General features: G+C 47.6%; 1 pseudogene across 1 annotated transcript; it reads left to right on the forward strand.

Annotated features, from left to right (window-relative positions):
* Window positions 1–5912: 5912 nt before the first annotated feature.
* Window positions 5913–6489, forward strand: LOC108535610 (40S ribosomal protein S10 pseudogene; annotated as a pseudogene). Its single transcript, XR_001887284.1, has one exon. The product of XR_001887284.1 is annotated as a 40S ribosomal protein S10 pseudogene (transcript).
* Window positions 6490–7417: the final 928 nt, after the last annotated feature.

The following is a 7417-nucleotide window of genomic DNA, read 5'->3' on the forward strand; positions in this document are numbered from 1 at the left end:
AAAAAAAAAAAAAAAAAAAAAAAAACTGACATGCCTTAGGGAGCCCTGGGGGTCGTTTAGAGAAGAGGGGAAGAAAACCCCTGTATCCTGAGTTCACAATCTGGGCTGGGCCTGGTATGAAGCATTTCCCCCATAGCCTCATTGTTATTGGTGCCACTTTATAAGGTAAAGGTCTTGGGCTCAGAGAGAAGTGAAAGGCCCTGGATCCCCAACTGCAGAGTAGGGAGATGGAACCTGAACCTGGTCTCCTAACTCAAGAGCACGCTGCCCTCTCTTGAATCCTCATATGGAGAAAAAGATGGAAATCTGCAATGATTCATCTCCCATTTGGATTCAAATAGAGTCAAGTTTTATGTGAAGACCTTTGGGTGTATTGGCCAAACTTACATTTCTGGTCTCACGAAAAATTGTGAGAAAGACTTTGCGAGGACATAAAAGATTACTAGGTATCCTGTCTGGAGTTCTCTTCCAGGTTATCTTCACATTTTATTATCCTTGAGACATTTTACAACTCTCTAGGTTGTGGAAAATTGATAATAATGCAAATTATTCTTTTCTATAGAAATGCAAGTAAATTGTGTCTAGTGGAATGTAACTGGGTATCATTTTATTTTTTTTAAATTTTTTATATTTTTGAGATGGAGTCTCACTCTGTCGCCCAGGCTGGAGTGCAATGGCACAATCTTGGCTCACTGCAACCTCTGCCTCCTGTGTTTAAGTGATTCTTCTGCCTTAGCCTCCCAAGTAGTTGGAATTACAGGCGTGCGTCACCACACCCAGCTAATTTTGTATTTTTAGTACAGACAGGGTTTCACCATGTTTGGTCAGGCTGGTCTCAAACTCCCAACCTCAGACGATCCACCCGCCTGGTCCTCCCAAAGTGCTGGGATTACAGGTGTGAGCAACTGCGCCCGGCACTGGGTATCACTCTAAAGATAGATCAGTTTTTAAATTCAAATTTATTTTTTTGAGACAGGGTTTCACTCTGTTGCTCAGGCTGGAGTGCAATGATGCAATTACAGTTCACTGCAGCCTTCACCTCCCAGGCTCAAGTGATCCTCCCACCTCAGCCTCCCAAGCAGCTGGGACTGCAGGTGCATGCTACTGGCCTGCTAATTTTTTAAAAACAATTTGTAGAGACAGAGTCTCACTATTTTACCCCACCTGGACTCAAATTCCTGGGCTTAGGCAATCCTCTTGCCTCAGCCTCCCAAAGTGCTGGGATTACAAGCGAAAGCAATGGCACTGGGCCTAAATATTTTTAAATTCATCAGCATTCTTACAGCCTATATACTGTGGTTCTTTAAGTTCTCCTTTGAACCAGTTGTAACACCTTAACGGTTCCCTCATTAATTAATGGGTTAAATAACACATGTTCATTAAATATTTGTACGTGACTGGGAAATTCATATTCTTGGATGACTTTGGCTCTGACCCAGATCCCCTACTCATGACAAGGTTTGAGAGGCAGGACTTTGGATTACCCAGAACTAGCTTTTTAAGACCTCTTTAAGAGTCCATAAACATTCTTTTCCTTTTTGTTCTTTTCTTTATTTTTATTACTATTTCCTGTCTTATTAATATTTATTCTTGTGTGTGTCATAGGAAGGACCACGAGCACAAATGTACCTGTGTTACTTGGTGGGAAGGCATATGTGCTAGCCAAGGCCACACGGGAGACATTTATTGATTCTGTCACCTCCTCTGTTTACTCTCTCTCCAAGGACAGACTGTAACCCAGCAGGATGGGAAGGGGCAGGAGGTTCGAGAGCCTTCTTGGACACTTGAGCTTTGGCAACAGGAAAGGCTGTTGGAGGCTCCAGTACTGATAACCTCCTAGGCCAGTGTGAGCCAGAGAGTCTGGGAGCTGGGCAGAGTGGACAATTCTGATGAGGCTGAGGATCCATCAGTGTCTAAAAGATGATGCTGTTGGTCCCCTTGGACCCCCTCAGGGACCTGCTTGAGCTGAGCCCCAGAACAGGAAGGAAATCATCCTGAAAGCCGAAGTTCAGGATGGTCCCCCAGAGCTGTGGTCTCCAAAACTCTTTGATCTCATACCATTACTGGTTAAAAATAATCAGAGTTATGCAGCTTCTATATAGGTACATTTTCTTTCTAAATTTCAGGTTTGTTTATCTCCATATTAAACAGTAATAAGATGTAATTACTTTTGTTATTTAAAAAACAAACAAACAAACAAACAAAGAGAGGTTTTTCCCAAAGCCCAGAGGACTGTCTTGCATCCCCACTTTGGAAATTGTACTGTCCAGAGCAAGACTGTTTTCACAGAACAGGGGGAGAATGGAGCACGCAGGGAGCGTGTAGCCTGGCTCTGCTACCCACAGCTTCAACAAACTGTGTCTTCCCTCTACGCCTGGATCTCCATTCATTTAAAACTGGAATTAGAGCACTTGTCACCAGCAAACCTCCCATATGGTTTTAGCATAAACACCACTCTATATAAAAAATGCAAAGTATTATAATTACGGGCTGTGGGTGTGTCATTTCCAACAGACTGAAATAGTGGCTTTTTTTTTTTTTTTTTTTTTAAACAGTAGACAAAGCCTGCAGGGCCAGAATGAAAGCTGAGATCTAAACAAAGGAACATCCCCCAGGATGCTATAAACTCACTGCAGTAAAGCCTCTCTACAACTACAGTCAGATCCTCTTCTAAGGGTTTGTGTTAAGGGTGAGAGAATCCTGGAGAAGATCAAGAGATTAATCAGGGTCCCAAGATAAACACTGTTGCCTTCTTTTCTTTGCCGCCTGTAATAACCAAAAACTTTGTGGTGTTACTATTTGTAAAAGTAATCATACTATCTACTACCATTTATTGAGCACTCCAGATTCAAAGTATTTTTTTTTTTTTTTTTGAGATGGAGTTTTGCTCTTGTTGCCCAGGCTAGAGTGCAACGGTGCTGTCTTGGTCACTGAAACCTCTGCCTCCCAGGTTCAAGCAATTCTCCTGACTCAGCCTCCTGAATAGCTGGGATTATAGGCATGCGCTACTACACTTGGCTAATTTTGCATTTTTAGTAGAGATGGGGTTTCTCCATGTTGGTCAGGCTAGTCTTGAACTCCTGACCTCAGGTGATCTGCCCACCTTGGCCTCCCAAAGTGCTGGGATTACAGGCGTGAGCCACCGCACCCAGCCCAGATTTGAAGTACTTTGTTTACATTATCTCATTTAGTTTTCAAAATAATCCAGGTGTAGGGCGTTATTATCCCATTTTACATGTGGGGAGCCTGAAACTCAGATAAGTTAAATAAGTGGACAAATAACCTGGGCACTGAGTGGCAAAGATGAGTCTGCCAGCCCCAACAGCACCTTCACCACTACAGTCTGGTGCGTCTCACACCTTCCTCCCACGTGCCTCCAGTCTCTGATGAGATGCGGAGCAATGCCCTTCTGTCAGCCTGCCATCCTCCCTTCAGGACCCCCTGAGAGATGGAGGCCAGGTGTGTCACCAGCTAGCTGTGCAGAAACTCTGGGCCCAAGAAAGTCACCAGCAGCTCTAAGACATGCCTTAGATGAAGGAGTTGAGGCTGGCACAGCCATATTCCTGGCAGCTCAAAACTTGCAGTTGGAAAGCATTCAGATGTGTCCCAGATTTGGGACTACTATTGCGTTGCATTCTCAAACTGAGGCCCACAAAGGTGATATACTCTGCTTAGGGACTCCCATGGTTGGTTAATTTAAAAAGGCAGACACTGCTATATTTGTTTGAGGTCAGTCCCAAGTTTGAATCTCAGCTCTACCGTGCATTCACTGCACCTTTTTTGGCAAGTGGCTTCACCTCTCTGAGTCTTGGTTTCCTAATTGGTAAGATAATACCTGCTTCATGACTGCTTTGCAGTTCCTTCACTTACTCATTCTGCAAATATTAGGTTCAATCATATGCAATTGCCAATATTCAACCACTTTTTACTCACAGAAATAGCAACTTCATGTGGCTCAACTCTAGTATTCTTGAGGACTTTATTCATCAAGGTTTTCCAGAGAAATGGAATTAGTAGGAGCTCTGTGTGTGTGTGTGCGTGTATGTGTGTGTGTGTGTGTGCATGTGTGTATGTGTGTGTGTGTGCATGTGTATGCGCATGTTTATGTGTGTATGTGTCTGTGTGCATGTATGTGTGTGTGTGTATGTGTGTGCGTGCATGTGTGTGTGTGTGAAGTTGGTTTGTGTGATTATCAGGGCTGGCAAGTCTGAAGCCTGTAGGGTAGGTCTGAAGGCTGGAAATTCAGGTAAGACTCACGGTTGCAGCCTTGAGTCTGAAGTCGACAGGGCAAGCCAGCAAGTGCACAACTCACGCAGAGTTTCTGTGTTGCAGTGTTGAGGCTGCCTCAGTCTTTCTGCAAACTTCAGTCTTTGCTGTGAGGAGGCCGGGGTGGCCGAGAGACGTGAGTGAAGGGGAGAGTGATAAGAGATGAGTGCAGAGAGGACCTAGGGTGCCCTGCAGATCACTGTTGGGTGGGAAAATGGGATTAAATCAGAGACACGTGTGTGCCAAGTAATCAGCATGGTATGTGGCAGAAAGTGGCAGCCTTCATTCCTCTTAGTAACCTAAGCCCAGAGCACAGGCTGGTGAATTCTGGTTTGGGCCTCCTTCCTCCCTGCCGCCTGGATCCCAAGTCCTGGACTCCAGCTTTATTCACTTCATCCCCAAGCAAGGATTTGTGGAGCCTGTGGACCATTGTGACAGCCTGGAAGTCCAACAGTACCTGCTGCATAAGTGAGAGAGCCAGAACCCACGGAGAGAGGAACCCAGGGCCACCCTGAGTGGGCCAGACTGAGGAGGGAGCGGGGGCTGAGACATGCGGAGCCCCGCCCCCACTGGCATCTCAGCCCTGACCCGCCTTCGCAGGCTGGGCTGCAGCCTTGTCCAGCTCTGTCCCAGGCTTTGTTCCTGAGTCTTCCAGGCCCCTCTTCCTGCCAAACAAAGCCCCCAGCCTCCGCCTGCCGCCCAACAGGCACCTGGGGCCTCCGGGCCTGGGAATCAAAGCCTGTTTTGCAAAGGAGGCCTTGTGTTTGGAGAAACACCCATCCCCTGCTGCCCAGCCCTTCAAAGAGCCGGCATTGTTCTGCACTGAGAAGGCGCCTCCTGACGCGAGCAGGGGCCGGGCTGACGCGGGTGGACCTCTGATCTCAGGCCAGGCCCCCACGCCACTTGGAGTAGGGCCGGGGGGGACCTAGGAGCCAGGGCGGGAGCAGTCTGTCCTGTGGCACTGTGCCCCTTTCCCGTCCTCTGCCCACCTGGGCCTCCCTCCGTGTGTCCTCACTGAGGCTGGACCTGGAAACCTGGAGAACCAGGCAGGCCCAGAGGGGCATGAGGAGAAGAACTGAGGTAGAGACAGGGCTTAGTGATCATAGAGGTGTGCAGGGCAAGTATGTTGAGAGACTCTATAAAAAAATACCCTCAGCTTACAGATTACAGAACTGAGGCCAGAGGAGAAATGGAACTGGGCCCAGAGCCCAACTCAAGCTGGAGTCGGGCTGAGCCTTGACTTATACCCTTGGTAATCATAATCGTATGTCCAGACGAAGGCCCGGATCTTCTAAGGTGGATTTCAGTACTCTTTTTCTTTCTTAAACAAATATTTCAAGGCCAGGCACAGTGGCTCCTGCCTGTAATCCCAACACTTTGGGAGGCCAAGACAAGTCGATCACCTGAGGTTGGGAGTCTGAGACCAGCCTGGCCAACATGGTGAACCCCCATCTCTACTAAAAATACAAAAAATAGCTGGGCGTGATGGTGGGCACCTGTAATCCCAGCTACTTGGGAGGCTGAGGCAGGAGAATGCTTGAATCCGGGAGGCAGAGGTTGCAGTGAGCTGAGATTGCACCACTGCACTCCGACCTGGGCAACAGAGCAAGACTCCATCTTAAAAAAAAAAAAAAAAAAAGCCCCGGCCCGGACCCTGCAGCTGCCGAGATGTTGATGCCTAAGAAGAACCGGATTGCCATTTACGAACTCCTTTTTAAGGAGGGAGTCATGGTGGCCAAGAAGGATGTCCACATGCCTAAGCACCCGGAGCTGGCAGACAAGAATGTGCCCAACCTTCATGTCATGAAGGCCATGCCCATGCAGTCTCTCAAGTCCCGAGGCTACCGTGAAGACAGTTTGCCTGGGAGACATTTCTACTGGTACCTTACACGAGGGTATCCAGTATCTCCGGTGATACCTTCATCTGCCCGTGGAGATTGTGCCTGCCACCCTACCGCCGTAGCCGTCCAGAGACTGGCAGGCCTCGGCCTAAAGGTCTGGAGGGTGAGCGACCTGCGAGACTCACAAGAGGGGAAGCTGACAGAGATACCTACAGACGGAGTGCTGTGCCACCTGGTGCCGACAAGAAAGCCGAGGCTGGGGCTGGGTCAGCAACCGAATTCCAGTTTAGAGGCGGATTTGGTTGTGGACGTGGTCAGCCACCTCAGTAAAATTGAAGAGTATTATTTTGCATTGAATAAATTTACAGCCAAAAAAAAAAAAGACCAGCCTGGGCAGCATGGTGAAACCCTGTCTCTACAAAACATACAACAATTTATCAGACATGGTGGCATGCACCTGTAGTCCCAGTTACTCAGGAGGCTGAGGTGGGAGGATTGTTTGAGCTGATGAGGTCAAGGCTGCAGTCAGCCAAGATTGCACCACTGCCCTCTAGCCTGGGTGAAAGAGTGAGACGCCATCTGAAAAAAAAAAAAGAAAAGAAAGAAAAAATAAATATTTCATATATACTTTTTCACCTCAGTGTTGTTTTTATTGCACTTTACTTTGGTTAAGAGATGAACTTCCCTTTGGATAAATGCTCTTAACAGAGAGTTAAGGCCATAGAACTATCAGCAGGGCCCAGGTGGGTCCTGAGAGCTCCCTCAGCACTCAGGGCCCATCCCCTGCTGCCTGTTTTCCTCCTGCTGCCATCCTCACACCTTGCATGGCCCAGAGTTGGCTGTGGGGCCTCTTAGCCTCATCCTTGTTGCACAAACGAAGTCTCTCAAGGCACAGAGAGGTGAAGTCATCTACCCAAAGTCATACAGGAAACCAGGGACAAGACACAACCCAGAATCACATTTCCGATGCAACTTCCATACCCTTTTTTCCCTCCAACTACACTCCTCCTGAAGCCGTGTCATTCCAGGTCCCTGTGCCCACGGTGTCCCTGGTACTAACATTTCCTTTGCAGTCTGTGATAATGATTAAGATCAAGCGTTCTTTAATCAGACTGGGGTCCAGTTTAGTTCCCCTTCACTGTGAGACTTAAACTACTCATCCATTCTGAACCTCAGTCTCTTCTTCTGTAGAACAGGAACAACAGTACCTGCCAACCTTAAAGGCTGTGGTGAAGATTCACTTGGGGGGCAACCTGTGAAAAGTCCTTAACACATAATAATAAACACTCAGGAAATACTGCCCTGATTAA

This window comes from Rhinopithecus bieti, unplaced genomic scaffold, assembly GCF_001698545.2.
Source record: "Rhinopithecus bieti isolate Rb0 unplaced genomic scaffold, ASM169854v2 scaffold_12155, whole genome shotgun sequence".
NCBI classification, from domain to species: domain Eukaryota; kingdom Metazoa; phylum Chordata; class Mammalia; order Primates; family Cercopithecidae; genus Rhinopithecus; species Rhinopithecus bieti.